The sequence below is a fragment of the Callospermophilus lateralis genome (assembly GCF_048772815.1).
Source record: "Callospermophilus lateralis isolate mCalLat2 chromosome 17 unlocalized genomic scaffold, mCalLat2.hap1 SUPER_17_unloc_2, whole genome shotgun sequence".
Lineage (NCBI taxonomy): Eukaryota > Metazoa > Chordata > Mammalia > Rodentia > Sciuridae > Callospermophilus > Callospermophilus lateralis.
The window spans coordinates 550,651-572,382 of NW_027510160.1; positions in this window are offsets into that span (position 1 = coordinate 550,651).

The following is a 21,732-nucleotide window of genomic DNA, read 5'->3' on the forward strand; positions in this document are numbered from 1 at the left end:
AGTGGGAGAAGAGGTTGAAAATTTACCCTCTCCCTACCAACATGTGCATATGTCCATGAGGGATGACACTCTCATTGGTAAAACTGGAGAGTATGTATAGGAAGAAAGCTAAGGAAATTACAATAGAATGGCTATTTTGGATTTGGGACACTGGTGCTGAAGATATACTCATATTAGAGTTAAATGAGGAAGAGCACATTAGTCACAACCTACTCTACATTACAACAATGTACATATGTAGCTGTAAATGAGGAAAATGAGGACACTGCCATCTCTTTATTGTCCTGGCTGATAGCTTCCTGAAATTATGATTGGCACAACATGTTGAGGTCACCCACGGCACCCTGTGATGGAAGTCCATGGAAGAACTCCAAGACACTCTGAGGAAGTTAGGGTGTAGCAGGCCCTTGATGCAGCAATCTGCACTGGTCCTGATAATGAAGCATTCACAGAAGAACTGAAGGACCATTCTCCTAGCATCTATGAGGCAGTGTCATGGAAGCGTGGGGTCATTCCTGATCGGTTGATTGGCATTTGATTTTTCTCAAGCCACACAGGTTCTGGCTGCATGGGATAAACTCAAAAGATGAGGAAGTGAGGGTACAGAGAATATATCTTAGAAGCAAGAAGATCTAAAGTGCCAATGAAAATACCAGAGGTCCAATGAGGAAAAGCAAGAATGATATGCCTTCGTGTTGGAGGGCAATGAAGGTCTTTGTTCTTTCAAAAAATATTTGCGTAGTCTACTCTAGGTTATGGGATGATGTTGCCACCTCTGTGCTGGACATAACCTGAATAAGTACCAACGTTTTATTATTATATTGATGATGTGGCTTTAATATCTGTATCTTTACTCGACCTAGAGACTGCAGCTCACAGAGTTTTGGCACACCTCCAAGACAGATGATGGGGTGTAAATTCCTCCAAGTTGCAAAGACCTGGGGATTCTCTCATGTGTTCAGGGGTTATTTGGTTGTATCCTGCTGTTGCAAATAAAAAGCAAATTTTCCCAATTCCCAGACACAGACCTTTCTGGATGTTGAGATGTTTTCATCTCTGTACTCCATAATTTAGGATTAATGTTAAAGACTTTGTATGTTTCAGTAAAAGCTTGGCCTGGAGGGACTGGGAAATGGAACATCTCAAGTACTTTTCTAAAAAAAAATCATTGTAGAGGAATTACAAGCCTTGGGTATATTAGCCCAAGTACACCCCTATCAATATATTTCCTGCCCTGATTGTTTGAATGGGTCATTAGGAAATATCAAGGCAATAAATGAGTTCAACTTTGGCCTTGGTGACATCCTTGGAAGAGGCAAAGATAATGAAAGACATTGGGGATCAACCACTACACACTGTGCTTTCCTGTGGGAAGAGCAACAATAGACTTTGTATTCCACATGGCATTTACATAGCTTGATAATAGGTTATGGGATGGTTGTGGCAGCTCTGATCTTGTGGACAAAAACACAGGAGCTGCCAGAGAGGATCAATTGAGTCTATTGGCCATGGGAATGGCAAAACGGCCTCAATGATGTGGGTTGCTAGTCCATGGGTAAAGGGACTAGACCAAGACATACAAATAGGGGGAAAAAAACCTACCAGTAGAGAATTTTTCATCTCTGCGTTAGTTTCTGATTTCATTATGGTCTGTAACAACTTCATTGTTGACATACTTTTCTTTGCACAAGGACAACTTGAACAAGAAATATGGTATTGTAAATGTGGTGATGGGACACAGGCTGGTACTATTCTCACATAGATTCATCAGGTTGCTTATGTGTTGCTGAATAATCCAATTTGTATGTATTCACTCCTGTGGCAGTTTAACCTTAGAGCTAAGGTATTTATGTAACAGACAAATATCATAATAGATGTGCAGAATAAAATGATTCCTGGCTGTACATTGAGGTGCCACTGTCCTCCTCTTCTCCTCTCCCGTGGCATCTTCAGGCAGCCACCTTGGTGTAGAAGGAGCAAATGTGAAAACTAGAGCCACAACTGCAGCTCATGGACACAGCTGGACAACTGCCCTATGGAACTGAACATAAATGTATCTTTCTTTAAGGAAACCAAATAGCATGACTTCCATTATATGTGGAAATAACTAACTATGACAAAGCTTTTTCTGGGGTCCACTATGTTTGACAGCTTGTGGTGGCTGGGTACAACACGGTGGAAATGACAAGGAAATTTCCTCCCTGTATAGAAAGACACAATGACAATAATACCTCCCTCACCTGGGAAGTTTGGGCTGGCTCCCTTTCCATCAATGTAATTTAACTACTGTCTCCACAGACCCTGACTGGTTGGTGACTGACAGTTGAGCATTTGGACCCCTGTAGCTGACATATGAACAGTTGTCAGTATATTGTGACAGAGATCAACAGACCCCTTTCACTTACTTCTGCATATTTCCAGACATACTGGGGCTTATTCCTGTATTGCCAGCACTGTGTCCCCAACTCTCATCCTTAGCCTGCTCCCTCCCTTTTAATATGTCAATGCAGTGCAGGGGCCAGCAGAGATCATAGCGGGGTGGTGTTGGCAGTGATGCAACAGGCAACAGTGGCACCAGACCAGCATACACCGTGTGGCCAGTAGGAGGTCATGTTCCACAGCGGAAGTAGACATTTTGAGAGTCAGGATCCGAATTGCTTCTTTTCCATTTATCTTAGTTGGCAACACATGGAGACTGGGCTCTGGGTTTGGACATGGAGTGACCAGGGAATACAGCAAGAAGCAAACACAAAACCAACAGTCACAAAATCAAACACAGTTTATGCAAACACTTTCCATTACTCTGAGCACTTATAGTTTCACTCCAGAGACCATTCTCATTGCTCTCTGCTGGGTTCTATGGAGTCTTTGCATCACAAGACAAATCATATTTGAACAGGACCACTAAAGGTGTTACAGTTTTCAATATGAGGTGGCCACAGAATCTCATGCATGAGACAATGCAAGAAAGTTTTAAGAAGAAATGATGGGGTCATGACACCCTAAATAAAGCAGATTTTTAATACATTAGGATGATTAAATGGGAGATAAGTGTAGGCAGGTGGGTGTTGGCTAGAAGTGAGTCCATGGGAGCATGCCTTTGGGGTTTCTATTTTGTTCCTGGTGAGTTGCTGTCTCTGTGCGGTTTAGGGGCCATGCCTGAGCTGCTTTCTTCCAAAACACTACAATCACATGATGTTTTGCCTCATCTTGGGCCCAGAGTTATGAACACAGCTGACTATGGATTACCTCTGAAGCCATGGGAAATATTTTTTTCCTCCTCTAATCATTCTTATCATCTCTTTGGTCATTATCGAGACAAAAAAAAAAGATTAAAGAACAGAAATAGGTACCAACAAGTGAGTTGCTTGCAGTGACATGCTGACTATGGGGCTCAGGAACTTGTGGAGACTGGTATTTGGAATAGAAATTTTGAATAGTTTCGAGATGTAAGCTGAAAAGCTTTGAACATTGTAAGCGTAGTATATCGTGTGATTCTCGTGGAAGTTCTGAAGATCAAAATGCTGATAGGACTGTTGATAGGAAAGACTGTGTTCCTGAGGTTGCAAAAAAGGAATATTCTATTGGAAGAGGAACTAGATGGCAGTTATGTTACATTTAGGCAAAGATATTGCCTACGTTGTGCACATTGTGTCACTCTATTAGGGGCTGAATTTAGAGATAATGAACTACTTACTGTGGTGGAGGAAATTACAAGGCATAAGGCATTCAGACAGTGGTATGATATTTCTAGCAGGTTGATCCAGGTTTACTGTGATAATGTGAAGCTGAAAGAAGGGTGCAAACTTGAATTTTAGTGGAAATGTTGAAGTAAAACTGGATTTCCAGAAGTTGTGTTTGTTAATGCATTACTGTGATGCTAAACAAATTACACAGTGGCAATAGGGGAAAATGCTTAAGGGAATTTCAGGAATTGGCAAGATTCTATGTCCAATTCATATTCATATGATATAAAATTAAATTCCCTTGAGAAGAGGAACCACTAGGAATGGGTTTCACCATGCTCAGTCAATCAGACCCTCAAAGGCTGCCACAGCCATGGTTTCAAAAGACTTAGCTACTGCTTCAGATGGAGATATACCCTGGCTTCAACCACTTGGTGCTGGCTCTGCAGGAATGCAGGATGCTGTCCTGAGGTGGTCATGAAGGCTTCCAACAAGATTTCAAAGGAAGGCCTAGCAGGTCAAAGTATAATGGAGCTAGAATCCCTGTAGATAGTCCCTGAGAAGGTAATTCATGCAGCTGTGAGAAGAAAGCTGAAGCTTCAGAAGAGAATCCTTGGATTAAAAGATGCTGGTCATGTGCAATATATGTCAGGTAATGTTACTAGCTGAGCACAGAGCTAGCCTATGTGAGAGGCCAAGGGTCAAGGCTGCCCAAGTCCTTTGGAGCCCACTGTGACAACATGTGCTCCAGATGCTGAGCATGGGGATAGAGGACTTGTTGGCCCAGCTGGGATTTTGTCTTGACTTCTATCCTTTTCTTCTTTCTATGTGCCCATCTCTCCCTTTTGTAATTGAAATATTTATTCTGTGCTACTATACATGGATATACATAAGTTGATTTTGACTCCTACACAAGACACAACTAAGAGTTTGACTTCAGTCCCAAAGGAGACTTTGGACTTGGGTTTCAAGTTTTGGGGAAGGCCAAAACAGTTGAGAATTGGGAATCTCCTGGAGAGTCACTGAATGTATTTTCCATGATAAAATGTTTGTAGTGTTTTGGAGACCAGGGGTCCTGTTAGTTATTGAGATTAGGTGTATTTCAAAAGCTCAAGTGAGGCCTTCAAAATGCTAAGAGGTAAAATTGTTAGATGATGACATTGCTGCCATAATGTATAAGTAAATCCACTGGGTGAATTAATAATTTAAAACAACTACTGTAGTTGGTCGTAAATGAGAAAGATGGGGCATGGCTGGAAGAAGTAGGTCACTTGGGGCATGTCCTTGGTGATTATATTTTGTTACTTGTTCCTCTATTCTTTCTCCTTCATAGTTGTCATAAATTGAGAAACTTCCTGCAAAATGCCCTTCTTCCAGGATGTTCTGCCTTACCACAGACCCAGAGAAATGGTTGCTCATGGCATGAGACCTCTGAAATGTGAGGAGTTCTGCATCACTTTGGGCCCAGAGCAATGCACTCAGCCAAATATGAACACAGTACTTTGAGAAATGTGGTGCTAGGCAACAGCAAGAATATTGGATCCTGAGCTGGGGATACAGCTTAGTTGGTAGAGGGCTTGCGTTACATGCACAAGGCCCTGGGTTCAATACCCAGAACCACAAAAAATATATATATATTGATATGGTTCAGAAAGAAAACTATGTACATACACTGGTTAGAATAAAAGGGAATTCACCCTAATAAAAAAGTACATATTTTGCCTGAAGTTAGTATCAAAGAGTCAGGCACCATTACTGACTCCATAATCCTGCTGGACAGTTCCAGGAACTAAATTTCTAGTATGCTGGGAAATCATGGAAGAAAAACTACCAGAGCTTTTCTGGGGAATTTATGGCCATTTGGAGTAGGTAATTGATGACCCTACATGACTACTTCAAGCACAATCCATACAGATATATAAAGTCATGTAGTATGAATGTTTAAATAACCAATAGAAAAACAGCCCCAGAATAACCCGGAAGCGGTAAACATAATTTTGTGGTACATGTGGGGAAAAAAAGCACAGCAGTGTCCCACAGAACTCTAAGCTCAGACCAGCAGTGGACATTTGGCCTTGTTCCTTACCCTGGGGACCTTTTCTTTTCTATTTTTTTTTTTTTTTTTTTTTTTTGTTGACAAAACTGGCGTAGCCCCAAACTCTTTCTTCATCATGCATTCCAGTCACACATCATGAGAGATGAACTCAACAGTGGGCCTTTGTCCTCCTCAGGAGCTGGTGACCCATCTCAACTCCTTTGGTCATTTTGGTGGTATCCTGTCAGACTGCACCTGGTGATCTGAATGGGCGGTTTTCTCGGCATGGTCACCGGTCATGATGCCTGGCCCTTTTGGCCATCAGGCACCCATCCATCTGACCTGCAGTGCTCCTGCTCCTTTGCAGGATCACCCTGCTGCTCCAGCAATACCATCAGCCCTGCCTGCAGGGACACCCAACAAGATACCTATCCTCGAGTGCCAGGCTCTGCAGACTGCCACAGAGGCCCTCTCCTACAGGTGATGCCTTCCCCTCTGGGGATCCTGCCAACAGGATCATGGAGGTCCCCACTCTGAAAAAGCTGGTGCTTTCATCCACCAACTCACATGGGATTGTACCATCCCAATTGTAAGTCCTTCCTCCTCTTTAGAGATTAGTCTTCCCACCTTTAAACCTTGAAGTCCATTGAGTAATGAAGCCCATGATACCCGATCAACTGCCTGTTCCTCAGAGGAAGAAGAGCTGATAGTCCAAGTGCAGCATGAAAAATCAGTTGTCCTCCAGGAGGCAGAGGAGGGTCCCCAAAGGAGGATACGGAAATGGCTGCCTTGACAAAAGGGTTAGAAACACCAGCAGAGTCTCCCCCTGGAGACTACTCAGGGAGACCTCAGTGTCCTGGGGCCCAGTCTTGAGCTCTGGGAGGGAAGCACCTTTCAAAGAGGACACAAGTACCTCTCAAGAATTTCTCTGTGGTACCTACCATCTGCAGCTCCCACAGACTTGCAGCAGGAGTGCTGACCATGGCTCAGGCTGTTGCAGAAGCTGCACTGCTCCAGGAGAAGACCTGGGCAGCTTCTCACATTGAGAGAATAGGCCAATGAAAGGCTGGACAAACACCATCTGCCTGTTTCTCCAGTCTCCCAGGGCTCAACCAAGGAGTTGCAGGGCCAAAAACATTCCTGTGGTCCATCAGAAAGCTGTCCTCTACCCAGAGCTCATGCCTGGAGACTCATGAAGAGAAAGAAGACCATGCCAAAGGCCGTGCTATTGGTCCTACCCTGGCATGGAGTTTGGCTGCCCTCAGCTGCCTAGAAGACTCTTCTGTGTCTAGAGTAAGACGTAGGCACACTGCTGAGGGAGGTTCCAGAAAGAATAGTGATCACATACGATCACAGATGAAGAAGAAATATTGTACAAAGGAAAAAGGACATAAAGATGGACTGATGAAAACAAACATTATTTCTCTTGATTCCTGGGGGTTTTTTAGTGCTTTCTTAAATTTTGTGCCCAAGGCATGTTCACTTTACCATAACTTGAGGAAGTGTCTCACCATTCAATGTGAATAACTGCACATTAACCTATATTCAATAGGGTCCCCCCACCTCCTATCTCCATCCTTAGCTATCCAGAGTTTGGCTCAATATTTTGAGATAATTAACTTCTAAACTTTTTCTTGGAGGAAGACAGGATATCTGAGACTAGCAATTGTTGTTATGCAGACACCCAGAAAATTTCCTGCTTTATCCTTACATGGGATGATTTTTATAATTACTCAAGTATTTTCAATTCCTGCATTTTTCAATCCCCAGTTCCAAAAAAATAAACAAACAAAATAGGATAAAATAAAGACATTTTAATGACAAAACAACTCAGGAGTTAACTAAGAGACCCTCACTATTATAATTAAAAAACAAAAAAAACTTCAGAAGAATAGTGATCACATAAGGAAGATCACAGATAAATAAAGAAATATTGTGCAAAGGAAAAAAATATTGTACAATGTCAATTGACTTCATTTAGGGCTTTCTCTACTGCTTCTTAGGTTTCAGTTTTGTGAGGGTTCATGAAGTCAGTTATCAACTATCTCTCCTGGCATCCAAAATTGTGTTCTTCTCTTCTATCATCAAAGCCCTCATGAATTTCTAATTCTTCAAATTTCTTTTCCTAATGCAAATTAAAACTGCACTGAGATTTCACCTCACTCCAGTCAGAATGGCAATTATCAAGAATATAGGGGCTGGGGTTGGGGCTCAGTGTTAGAGTGTTTGCCTAGCATGTCCGATGCCCTGGCTTCAGTCCTCAGCACCACATAAAACAATAAATAAATAAAATAAAGTTTTTTTTCAAAGACTATGAAAAGACAAATTGCATTAAAAAAAGAATAAAGTGACAATAATTGTTGGTAAGGAAATGGGAAAAAGGGTACACTCATACATTGCTTATGGGACTGCAAATTGGTGCAACTACACTGGACCAATTGAAGATTCCTTAAAAAACTAGGAATGGAAACACCTTTTGACCCAGTTATCCCACTCCTTACTATATATCCACAAGATAAAATCAGTATACTACAGTGACACCGCCACATCACAATAGAAGACACAGAAGCTCAATTCACAATAGCTAAGCTATGGAACCAACCTAGGTACCCATTAACAGATGAATGGATAAAGAAAATGTGGTATCTATACACAATGGAATATTACTCAGCCACAAATAAGAATGACTTTATGACATATACAGGTAAATGAGTGGATCTGGAGACTATCATTCTAAGTGAAATAAGCCAATCACCAAAAAACACAGGTTGAAGGTTCTCCCTAATGTGTGGATGCTAACACAATGGGTAGGTTGAGCTGGTTGGTAAAAGTTCAATGGATTAGACAAATGAGAATGAAAGGCAGGGAGAGGGGATAGGAATTGGAAAGACAGTGGAATGAATCTGACATAACTTTCCTTTGTACATGTGTGAATACATCACAGTGAGACTCAACATCATGTACATCCACAAGAATGGGATTAAAATACGATATATTCCGTGTTTATATAAATATATCAAAATTCTACTGCCATGTATGGCTAAAAAGAACAAATTAAAAAAATTTTAAACAGAGAAAGAAAAAAATTTCTTTTCCTAGCATGTTAAAGGAGTTTTGGTTGCATGTGGAGATTTTCCCAGTCTGCCATATTTCACTTTTAGTCCATCTCCTGTGACTGTATCTTTACCAGAGATTTCCCCAGCAGACCTTCTCTTTCATCTCAACCCTCAGAACTAAGTCACACTCCCAATCTCAAACTGACTCAAACAAGGAGAACACACTGTCGCGCTGCTTTGTGGTGGTGTGAATGTTTGAGACCCAACACAGCAGTCCCTTCTGAGGTTTGGATGTGGTTGTCCTCCTAGTTCCATGTGTTGGGATCCTCAAGGGGGGAGGATTGAGAAGGGGTGGATCCTGTAAGAGGTGAGGCCAAGTGGGAGGCCTAAGGTCATTGGGAGAGTGACCTCAGAAGGACACTCTGAGCACAGAAAAACCCTGGTTTCTGTCTGATGATGTGATTTTTTTCTTCACCATCTCACATCAAATCACAGGATGTGGCAGAGCCAAGAGGGCCCTGACAAAAGCCATGTCTTTGAACTTCCAAAACTATGAACTAAATAAAACTCTTTTTTTAAAAGAACTTAGACTGCCTCGGGTATTCCATTATAGCCATGCAAAAGTGACTATGTAGTCACCTTCAAAAACCTTAATCAGGGCTTAGAGAGTCAAACTCCAAACCACTACTCAAATGAGGAAGTCACCTCTTAAAGACAATGGTCATGTCTCTTAAGGGTTTCTATCTTTAGCAATGGCTGTGGTTGTTTGACTGAGGGATAATCTATTTCACAAATACAAGATATGGAGAACATACTTATGCATAAATGGTGAAGTGATAAAGGCAAAATGAAACTGAGATAAGAACAGGAGTAGGGGGAAAGGAAAGTTAAAGTCTGTGTTTATACTGTCTGATTTGCAATGGGCTAACCAGGAAGAGTGACCCTTTCCTTTTGTGTGAAGAGGCATATTAAATGTCAAGAAGCTAAAAGACAGCATGAAGGTAGCTCTCAAGCTAAAGACTAAATCAAATTACTTCAAGGCCTGTTCTCTTAAGGTCATGTTGATATAACAATGGCCAAATTGCTCTAGGATAAAAGTTTGGCCTGTTTGGTTTACTGTGGTCTTGTATTTACACCTGAGACACTCATTTGGAAATCCTAGTTCTATTCTGCAAGACGGTAAAACAGCTTCTGAAAACTTTAATCAAGTGATGTTTGAGTCTGAAATTAAAATTGGACACGGTCATAATTTGGCTTAATCTGTGCTATTAAAGAGAATATCAATTGACTAAATAGAATAAAGGTCATGAACACTGTGTTTGAGGAGGAAAGAATTAGAGACAATGAGCCCCCTGCCATGCCAACCAACCCCCTTGTAGTACTGGGTGTTAAATCCAGGGGCTTTTGCATGCTAGGCAAGCACTCTACTACTGAGCTGCATCCCCAGCTAGAAAACTCATTTTTTCCACTTTGCGTTACAGGGTTTGTTGAGAGTACTGAAAGTACTTTTACAATTTTATCCCTTTATTTTCTTTTTTTTTGGGAAACATTTAAAAGTCGACACAGAAAAATTCTACATATTATTACATATACTGAGATGTTTGAATATATGTACTCAGTTTATCAATTTTTGAGTTGTGAATATTCATTAAATGTACTCTTTAAAAAATACTTATCTTTTAGTTGTAGTTGGACACAATACTATTATTTCATTTATTTTTATGTGGTGCTGAGGATCAAACCCAAGACCTTGCACTTGCTAGGCGCTTGCTCTAAGGCTAAGCCACAACCCCAGCCACATTAAATGTACTCTTTTTTTTAAAGGGAGAGTGACAGAGGGAGAGAGATAGAGAGAGAGAATTTTTTTTTTAATATTTAATTATTCGTTATTGGCGAACACAACTTGTTTGTTTGTAAGTGGTGCTGAGAATCAAATCCAGGCCACAGGCATGCCAGGCGAGCGCACTACCACTTGAGCCACATCACAGCCCTTAAATGAACTCTTAAATGAATATGTTGGCATAGATTTGGAGTGTAAGTATCTGAATTTATCTAAAACTATTATTTGAATTTGGCATTCATGCAGAATGCCAGAAAGTCACTAGCCACTTGGAACATCCAAAGATACTGAGCCACAAACTTTTGAAAAATTAAGATATATAAAGTCATGGACTACTTTTATAGAAAATTGAACAATTGATTGCTTTAAATTTTATGTGTTTATTTTTTAGTTGTAGTTGGACACAATACCTTTATTTTATTCATTTATTTTTCTGTGGTGCTGAGGATCGAACCCAGGGCCTCACAGGTGCTAGGCAAGTGCTCCACTACTTTAGTGCTTTTTGTCTGTGTTGTCCTGTCCGATACATTGATGAGACAATTGACTTTCCTGTCCATGCCACAATTTTAAATGTATTACGTATGTGGAAAAGATAACAAGTATCTAAATACGACTTCCTTTTCCAGAAAATGTCTTGAGTTTAGACAGAGCTGAAGAAGCTGAGTGTGGCGTGCTCTGATCAGGAGGAGAGGTCCAGTCTTCAGGGAGATGGTCTAATTGGGCTTGTGTGGTGATTAAGGGGCAGACAGCTCTGGCTTTGGAGGACAGAATTTCCCTGGCCCTCGCCACAACCCCTTCTATCTCCTTCAGCAATTGTCAATGTTTGGTCCCTAACACAACCACACCTAGAATAACCATGTTGGAATGTTAAAACTGGCATCGGTGGGGCCAAGCCTCTCCTTTTTCCAGACAACAATGCTCTGGCTAATGGGAGTCTCACCTTCCACATCACCACCTCTGACACCAACCAACCAAGTGCAAAAGCTGTGCCTAGAAGGACTGCTCCCATTCGGGTTGTATGGCACAGGAGTGCACATGCATACCTATGAGACTGAGCAATTTCTGGAGGCTGTGCCGTGCCCTTCCAAGTACCCAAAACTGGCAGCTTGGAACTCTGAGTGTAACACAGCTGGGCTGGTCATATTTGCCAAGTTTTCCTTCAGAATTAAAACTCAGCACTTCAGTGATCATCTCTTGAGAAGGGGTTCCTAAAAGTTCTGAAAGTTTTAGACAATGACTTGGCATCTCTCCTTCCAGAAGACCAGTTCTGAAGATCAAGGCATCTCCTAGGTGCCATTTCTGCATAGCAGCAAGCTGACCCTGGCAGACTGCAACCTGTTGCCAAAACTGTTGAGATTAGGAGGACTCTTTAAGATGCACTGAGTGTATTCTTCACAATGAGATGGACCATAACCTTTTTTATGGCGTAGCATGTGGTGGTTTGGAGATGAGGTGCGCCTGAAAAACTCATTGGAGTTAATGGAGGAATGTTCAGAGGTGAATGATGTGATTATGAGCATGGTGACCTAATCAATCAATAAATCCTTTGGGTGGATTAATAATTAGAAAGGACCACTGTACTGGGTTATAACTGTGGTTAGGTGGGGCATGGCTGGAAGATGGAGGCCACTAGTAGCATGCCCTTGGAGATAACATTTTGCCATTTGCTCCTTCTTACTCTCTGCTTTATGGTTGCCAATGGGTAAGCAGCTGTCCTTCAAAATGTCCTTGTGCCCCAATGTTCTGCTCCACCTCTGGCCCAAGGCAATGGAGCTGGCTGCCCATGGACTGACACCTCTGAGACATGAAACGTTCTGCGTCACCTTAGCCCCAAAGCAATGCAGTCAGCCAAACACGGACTGAGATCTCTGGAAAACGCAATGGTAGGCAACAGGAAGAACACTGCACACCCTCAATGTGGTGGAGAGAAAAGGATGTGTTTATGCTTTGGTCAGGATGAGAGGGAACTGCTCCCAAACAAAATATACATATTTTACCTGAAGTAATATAGGAGTCAGGCACCATTACTGGCTCAAGGATCCTGTGGGACAGTTCCAGGGACAACTGTAATGGTTTTCCAAATTGATAGTATGGTGGGAACTATAGCTGTAGTTTTCTGAAGGCAACTGATGGTGGTTTGACTCTGGATGGCTACAGTCATGTCCAGTAGAACCGTGGAGATATTTTTGGAGCCAAGTAGAATGACTGCCTAAGTAACCCAAAGGAAAGCAGCCTACGAATGACCCTCTGGAGGGTGAGAATAACTGTGTGGTGGGTGTGGGAGAAGAAGCAGCGCAGAGTCAGGAGGAGCCTGAGCTCAGACCAAGTGGGGGTGGGGGTCTCTTCACCCTGGAGCCTTCCTTTGACCAACCGTCTTGGCTCAAGTCCTTTGTGCGTCATGCATTCCAGCCACACGTCACAAAGGCTAAACTCCAGTTCAGCCTTTGGTCGAAGGAGGAGCTGGCTTCTCAGCCAAGCTGGTCTGTGCTGACTAGCATTGGACTAGTGTGGGACTTCTGCCTAGTGACGAGCCCCAGGTGCCCTCCATGGGCAGTCTTCTGACCAAGTGCGGTCGCAGGTCGCTCCGCAGGGCCCTCTTGGACCGTCAGACTCCTCTCCGCCTCGCCCGGGAGACTCCCTCTCCTCACAGGGACCACCCCACTGCACCTGCCTCTCCCCTCAGCCCTGCCAGCAGGCGTTTAATCCAGGATCCCAGACCTCGGGGGCCTCCTGCTGCTGGCAGGGACAGAGGCCCGCTCCTCTGTCGGGGGATCCTGCTGCCGGTGGCCTGGGGGCCGTTCCCCAAAAAGCCAGTGCTATCGCGGAAGAACTCGCGCATGTTGGGACCCTTGACAGCAGTAAGGGTCCTCCCTCCTGGCCGCAGGCCACTCCTCCTGTCTTCAGTTCCTCAGCTCATCCACCAAGCTGAGGGGCCCATGACACCTGCTCGCTGCCCTCTTGGTGCGTCTAAGGGAGCTGAGCTCAGGGCCCAGGAACAGTGAGAAAAAAGAAAGATCCACCAGGAGGAGGAGCAGGAGAAGGAGAAGGAGGAGGAGGAGGAGAAGGAGGAGGAGGAGGAGGAGGGGGAGTTGGAGAAGCTAAAGGAGAAGAAGGACGAGAAGGAGGATGAGAAGGAGGAGGAAGAGGAGGAAAAGGAGGAGGAGGAGGAGAAGGAGAAGGATCAGGAGAAGAAGGAGGAGGAGGAGAAGAAAGAGGAGGAGAAGAAGAAGGAGGAGGACACTCGGGGAGACCTCAGTGCCCTGGAGGGAGAGAGTGTTCCAGAGAGGGCCCAGATGTCTCTCAGGAAGCTGTCATATGGGAGCCCCGCCACCTGTAGCTCCCAGGACCCTGCTCAGGGAGTGCTCCTCCTGCTTCAAGCCCAGGGCCACTCAATGCTGCACACGTGGGCCCAGAAGCATGTAGGTGAACTGTATCTGCCTGTCTCTCCAGCCTCCCAAGATGCCATCCAGGGAGAGCAGGGCCTAAAGCCGACCTGTGTTCTATCCCAGAGTTGGCCCTCACTAACTGCTGCCTCCAGGAGGCCAAGTAAAAGAAAACGGCTCATGCCAGTGGCCCTGCCATCACTGATTTCCTGGCATCAGGATGGGCTGCCCCCACCTGCAAAGCGGCCACTTTTATGTACAAAAGGCACCCTGAGGAGGGTTCAGAGTGCCAGAAGTAACAACGTGGAGCCTGAGGCAGAGGTCGCCCAGGGCGGAAGAGAGGCTCTGGAGGACTGCACCACCACTGTCCATTCATCCTCCCCACCTGCAGGCCCTCCCTGGAATGCAGGCCCCCTCCCCCCACCCACTGACCCCTCCCCCATCCCAACCAACCTTGCCAGCAGGCAGATGGAATTCCAGCCTGCTGGGCCCCTGAACCTATCCATCCCTCCACCTCCTCCCTCATCTAATATTCCTCTGCCTCTTCCCAGGAAACCTCCTTCTCCCTTCAGCCCCAGTCCCCATGTTGGAGTTACCCCTAATGTGTTTCACCTTCCCACACCTCTTACCCAGGTCCCTTTCCCATCCAATCCTACCTCTTCCAGAACGGAATCCCCAACCCCCATGTGTATTGATCCTCCTCCTCCTCCAATTAATCCGCCTCCACCTCCCTCTCCTCCACTACCACCACCTCCTCCCCTTCCTTCTTCTTTTCCTCCTCCTCCCCCTCCTCCTCCTCCTCATCTACCTCCTGCTTTTCCTCTGCCTCCTTTTTCTCCTAATCCTTCTCCATTTCCTCTTCCTCCTCCATCTCCTCTTCCTCCTCTTCCTCTTCCTCCTCCTCCTCATCTTCCTCCTCCTCCTCGTCTTCCTCCTCCTCATTCTGTTCCTCCTTCTCCTCCTTTTCTTCCTCCTCCTTCTTTTCCTCTTCCTCCTCCTCCTCTTCCTCCTCCTTTTCCTCCTCCTCCTTCTCCATTTCCTCTTCCTCCTCCTCCCATTCCTCCTCCTCCTACTCCTTTTCCTGATCCTCCTCCTCTTCCTCCTCCTAATGTTCCCTCTCCTTTGACTGCTCCTCCTGCTGCTCCTCTTCCTCCTCCTCCTCATTCTTTCCCAAGACCCACTCCTGTCCCTTCCACCTGCAACCCCAATACCCAGGGCCAGCACTCCGTCCCTCCAACCCTCACAGCCATGTCATCGGCTCACCTTTCCCAGCATCCTGCTGTGCTGCCTGAAGACATGGCCATGGACACTACCCTCCCTTCCATGGCGGTCATTTTCCCATCTTCTTCGTCCAGTGACAGCTCTGGCCCACACCGCAGTGTCCATGGCCGTAGGCAACACAGGCAGCCAGCAAAGGGACCAGTCTTCCCTGGCCTCCCAACCCTTCAGTTCTCCCAACCCAACCCCAATCTGTCCCATTCCATTGTCCCACCACCCACCCCTCAGCCTGCATCAGGGAACCCTGCTGGACAGCAAAGAGCCTCTCTTCCCAATGCCCCCATGGTTACCATGCTGCCAGTGAAGGTCCACTCACCGGCCTCCACCATGGCACAGAAGGCCTCTGCACCACCAACCTCCCACGCTGCCAGTGAAGAGCCCATGGATACGACCCCTCCTTCGAAGGCTGTCATGTTCTAGTCACCTCCTGCCTGCCAAGTTCTTAGTCTGACTCAATTTGGTAAGCATGGCAGACACCTCCACAGCTATTTCTATATTGTAGGCCTGGTGCCACATATTTGGGGTTTGATTTCTGCTTGCTATTTCTTCCCAATGTTACTTTGGAGGTAAAATGTGCTTTGCAAATGTTGCCTTTTGACATAATAGCTGAAGACTCAATCACCAATGAAGCAGTATATGTGTGTATATGCACACACACACACACACACACACACACACACATACACACCAGAAATGCCACAGTCTTTGTCTCTAAATTTTAGAAGTAGGCAAATTTGAAAATTTTCTAGAAATATAAAGGAGACTAAAGAGATGTGATAAGTGTATGAACTGTGGGAGCCTGGACTTAAATCCAGCATGGAGGATGACAACAGGACAACTAACAAATTGGGCTGTAGACTGGAGGAATGTATTGTGTCAATGTTAGTTTCCTGAATGTAGGAATTTTTCAGGGTTAAGGGAGAGAATGTGCTATCCTGGACAATTCACAGCAGAGTAAAGGCATTAAGTGTCCAGGGGTGTGAGACACAAATACTCCTCTCAAACTGTTCAGAAAGGTTGAATTAGGGAAAGAGGCAAGATAAAGGACATGTGGCAAAATGCGAAAAGTCTGTGACTCCTCCTAGACATTCCAAATAACTCTCATGGAGAGGCAGGAAATAAAGTTTGTCCAGGCAATTTCAGTCGTCTTGTCTCCCCCACTAGGAAGAAAAGTTTTGCATTCATTTGCAAATACACTGACTTCAATATTTCACATGTGTATATGAATATTTCAACTATTATAATATAGATCTCTCTCCCTCATTGATGGCATGTTAAAATCTTTAAAAGCTGTTTGCTCAACAAGATTGGTCAACAAGATTTGTTAGATCATTTAGAAAGGCCATATCGGGATTCTCTTAACAGTCTTATGACATTTCTAAAGGTTAAAAATCCTGCAGAATAAAAAACATCTAAAATTAGAATAAAGAGTAAGTAACTGTGAATTCGAACTAATGTAAGAATGAGTGAAAGTAGAATTGGGCTTTACAGGAGGAAATGTGACCGGTCCAGAAACAGGGCAGCAATGAAGTTATGTAAGTTGTCAAGAGTTGGATAGCACCATGACTTTGACCATGAGACTGTTCCATGATGCGTGCCCTAATGAGAAGCCTGAGGTGCCCGTTTCCATGACTCTGTACACTATGCTTTGCTTTGCTTCACATTCTCTATATTGAAGAACCTGGAGTAGAGCAGCTTTCTATTTCTCAAAAACATTCCATTTAATTTCAACTGGAGGAACACCTTTCTAACATGTGGGACATGAGTAGTCACATTGGGTTGGCCTTCTGATCCTCAGGTGGGGTGTTTGTTGTCAAATATAGCAGTTGTCCTTGGAGAGGATCAGTATTCAGGGTCAGGACCAAGCAGCAGAGAACTCAGCCCATCACAGGTTGAAAGTAGAGCACTGCAGCACCAAGGGAATAAGGACGCTGCTCTTTTACATCCACTCTCCAACAGTTTTCATTTTCAATCAGAATACTTAAGTAGGATTGATTGTTCTTCCAATGGTAATGTCTAGTTCTTTCTTCTCTCAAGAGCCATGTGTACCAATTGTAGCATAAAATATTTTGCTTAGAAATACTATTCTATTACATTGAGCCTTTATAGTGTCATACACTCTGTGCAAAACATCACATCATTTCATGTCAATTTCACAATTCTCTGAACTAGATATTATGAGTTCCAGTTTACAGGTTCATAAAATGAGCTTTATGGAGGGAATCTTCATTACTTTTCTTTCAAAGACACTCAGTGGTAAGAAAGAGCAGAGGTGATTTCAAATCTGATTCCAAATCCATAATGATTAACCTGTATACTCGACAAACTTTACAACATGGACTTGCTGAAAAGAGGTTTATAAACTGCTTTATGAAGAGTTTGTAATTAGGCATTCAAAATATGCTACCAATATTGGGTAACCATGTGTGCCAACTATCTTGTAGGACAGTGACAATGAAATAACTTGTTGAAATTAATCATGGAATAAATATAGAGCAAAAAATGCAAAGAAGAGATATTTTCACCGACTATTTAAAATTAGTATGAAAAGTACATTTTAAAAGGAACTAACAAATTGTAATAATATTCAAAATGCAATAATCCAGTCCTATTTGAGCTTAGCCAAAAACTATACCAACACTTTGTTTCCAAATCCTATGACTTCTCTGAGGATACATTTAAATTTATTATTGTGAATGTTTTTCAAACCATAGCTCCATTAGGCGTCAGATATTTCACAATATCTGATTTCCTCTTAAACACTAACCCTGTGCCTTCCATTTCTGATTTCATCTTCAGCACTCACCCTGTCCCTTCATTTAAAGGAAGTTCAGTGAAGTTCAATTCCCCCCAAATTACTAAAAAATATCAAATTCAATTTTTTTAAAGGTCTGAAAGAAACAAGAGTTTAATAAGATGCCGACCTTGGTTTCTGTTCCTCTCATCATTTCCTTGAAGTATCTTAACTCAGCTAAACATTTTTAATTAGGCAAAGGTTTCTAGAATTTTGTTGATACTTGCCCTCAATTAGCTTTGAACTATGAATAAATATATCTGAGCAGCTAGCTATGACAGAGGGCAAGATGGAAGCACCCAACAGAGAATAATATGAACCAATGTTCTTGTTCCTGGAAGTGTCTTACTCTGATTTTTCTACTCCTTGTCATTTGCAGGCCCCACCTCCTTTGCCATAGGAATGAACTCACCACCTGGACTGGCCCATCAGGGAACTCAAACTTCCCCAAAGTAACAAAGGATTCAAGGTGGAGACTTGTTCCAAATGGAGACCACCCAAGCCCTGCAGTGGCTGACTGCTATGAAAGAGAAATGTCTCTCCATCTGACATCAAGAACTAAACAAGCCAGATATATATGCCAAATGTCTTCTTTGATAAAAGGAAGTCATCAAAGAACACAACAGGAAGGAAGGGCATAAGAATAAAATCACCATTAAATAGGGATGAGAGGCGGGAGGGAAAGGGAGAGAGAAGGGAAATTGCATGGAAATGGAAGGAGACCCTCATTGTTATACAAAACTACAATATAGGAGGAAGTGAGGGGAAAGGGCAAAAAACAAGAGAAATGAATTACATTAGATGGGTTAGAGAAGATGGGAGGGGAGGGAAGGGGGGATAGTAGAGGATAGGAAAGGCAACCCATATAATCCCTCGGTTCATGGATGGCAAGTGCTCATAAATGGAGTGAACATGGTTCAGGAAGATGATACCTTCAGTACAGGCTGTCATCCTGCTTCATGAGCACCAAGTGAAAATGCCATTGCCTAGTCTCTGCACATTTGGGGAGGAAAGGGAATTTTGTATTGTCATTCTCTAAATGAATACATTACCTTGCCAAATTGTCTGACCACCTTGTTTACTTTTGATCAAGGATCTCAGGAAACTAATGATATAGAAAAGAATTGTTTAATAGCTGCTACTATCCCTTTATTTCTTGTGATGATACACCTCCTATGCTAGTATGTGGCTTTCACCTGCAGTGTCTTAGGCATATCTGTTCTTGAACAATATATCTGGTGCTGCAGAAAGGGAAACAAGGAGACTGTTAATGCCCTGGGGTGCAACTCAGTGGTAGCACCTGCCTGCCTTGCACAAGGCCCAGGTTTCAGTTCCCAGCCCTATAAAATAGAATGTTATGCTTATAGTAGACTAAGAACTTGAAAATAGATTTTCAAAGAGTAGATTGAAGTATGATCAGAGTCAATCACTCACCCCTGCCCACCCCAACTTCATTCTTCAACTGTGCCCATTCTTCAACTGCGAAATGTGTAATATGTATATGCTTTTTTTTTTCAGGGCTGGGGATAGAACCCAAGTCCTTGTGCAAGCTAGGCAAGCACTCTGTCACTGAGCTACATCCCCTGCCCTGTACATACTTTTATTATCAAGCATTCTCCACATCTGTGCTACCTAATTCTAGGAAATATTTTCCATTTCTTTGCTTCACATGATCTCAGAGAGTCTATCAAGAGTAACCAAAACTTAAGTTTCAGTAGGTGAGGGCTTGGTAGACTTGGGCATATAATTCTTGAAGTCTCCATGGAAACATCAGTTCCCAACTCTTTGCAGACATGGGATCATTCTGCAGTCCCACTTCTTGCCTGGGGAGACCATAAACAAGAACATGGTTCCTAAGCTATAGAACTCAATGTGGTTCTGTTACAAACACAGAGACTTGATTGGCCTTTGTCTTGGCACAGTAGCTCCAAGCTTGAAAGAAATACACCACAAGGAGACATTAGATCTTGCAGCATTATTTCATCTCATTTTTATTTCTCTGTGATTTTGCAATCTTAGAGCATCTGATTAAGAGGTGGTAACAGTCAGGGTTATAGATTTCCTGCTGGCATTGTTACCAAATATGAAAATAGAAAAAAAAATAGAGGCTAATACAATGTAGCCTAGAATTGTAACATTTTTAAAAATACCATACTGTAAACATTTCGGTCAGGCCCCAAAGGAAAATTGTTTAATATGGTTTGGGTTTCAATTTGAGATGTCACATTGATGGACTGATGGGTGGGAGGTTTGGGACTGAGGGTTATTTTGTTATTTACTAATAAATGAGATTACTTCATCACAAAAAAAAATTACAGCATTTCTTTATAATATTTGGCTTAGAAAAAAATTGGTGCTCCCCAACAGATAACCAAGTCCAATTTCTCATGCTTTTTTAAAGATTGTTTTTATTTTTTCATTTGTTTTCAGACAGAAAGGAGACAGTTCTGAGCTGCTGCCCACATAGAATCTGAGTGTTTTGTCCCCATATGGAGTATTGTTTTCCTCTCGGTGACATATGCAATGATCAATTGAATTGGCTACTAATACATGAAGCGATTCATGATGTCTCCTGAACCATTTGCTCTGAGGACACATCATGTTTTCTTGCAGATTCAGAAAGTGCCCAGAATTCCACAAAAAATGTGTTGAAACCAGGCACCTTCATTTAAGTGGCACTACCTAGTCACCAAGCTGTGTCACCTCTTGCCATTTAAAATGAACAGATGTTATTTTTGCTCCGAACTTGATTGCAAAACATCTATTTTTTTTTTAGCTCTTCTTTGCCAGTTAAAATCACGTGAACAACAATACCTGAGCTACGTTCCTGAGTGCCAGAAATATTTGTTTTCCAATTCAAGCATGTAAGGATCTCAGAAGGTGAAGGATTTAGTCTGGCAGCATTGAAAGAATGTACTGAAAGGAGGGCCAGATTTTCTAGGTGTTGGTCACTAAGAGCCACCTTGTTGGGGCCACTCTGCTTTCTCAGGGTGGTCTTGCAGTTAGAGAAGGCAGCTGTAAAAGGGTAATGGAAGTATCGTAGTTTCTGAGTGACAGATCAGTATATATAAAAATTTTAACCAGGTAACTCCCTTCTCCTGAATTCTGCCATGCAACCAGACCTGACAGTGAGCCGAACATACAGTGGTTCCATCTGGCTACAGGACCCGCTGCACAAGGAACTCAGGACAGAGTCCTCCCTCTTCAACCCTTTGTCGGACATCAAAGTCAAAGTGCAGAGCTCATTCATGGTTTCTCTGGGAGTGTCTGAGAGAGCCGAGTGCCATGGCAAGAATCACTCTGGGACATTTCCCCATGGAAACAATCGCAGCTTTAGTACAATGCATCCCCTAAATAACACACCATACATCCAAAATCTGGCATCATTCCCCACAAGGACAGAACTGAGGACAACTGGTGTCTTTGGCCATTTAGGAGGGCACTTAGTAATGCCAAATACAGGTGGGTGGTAAGTGTGTGTCTATATACTTTCCGGAGTTTGTTTAAATACTTCATATAATTATATCCTGTCAAAGTCATTTTATGATGTTTATCATCCCTTTGTGAGAAAGAAATGATACCACTCTACGGGTCTATTTGATTTACACAGCACACCAGGACCAAGGCTAAGATTAGGCTTTGTGGTTGTTATCTCAGAAA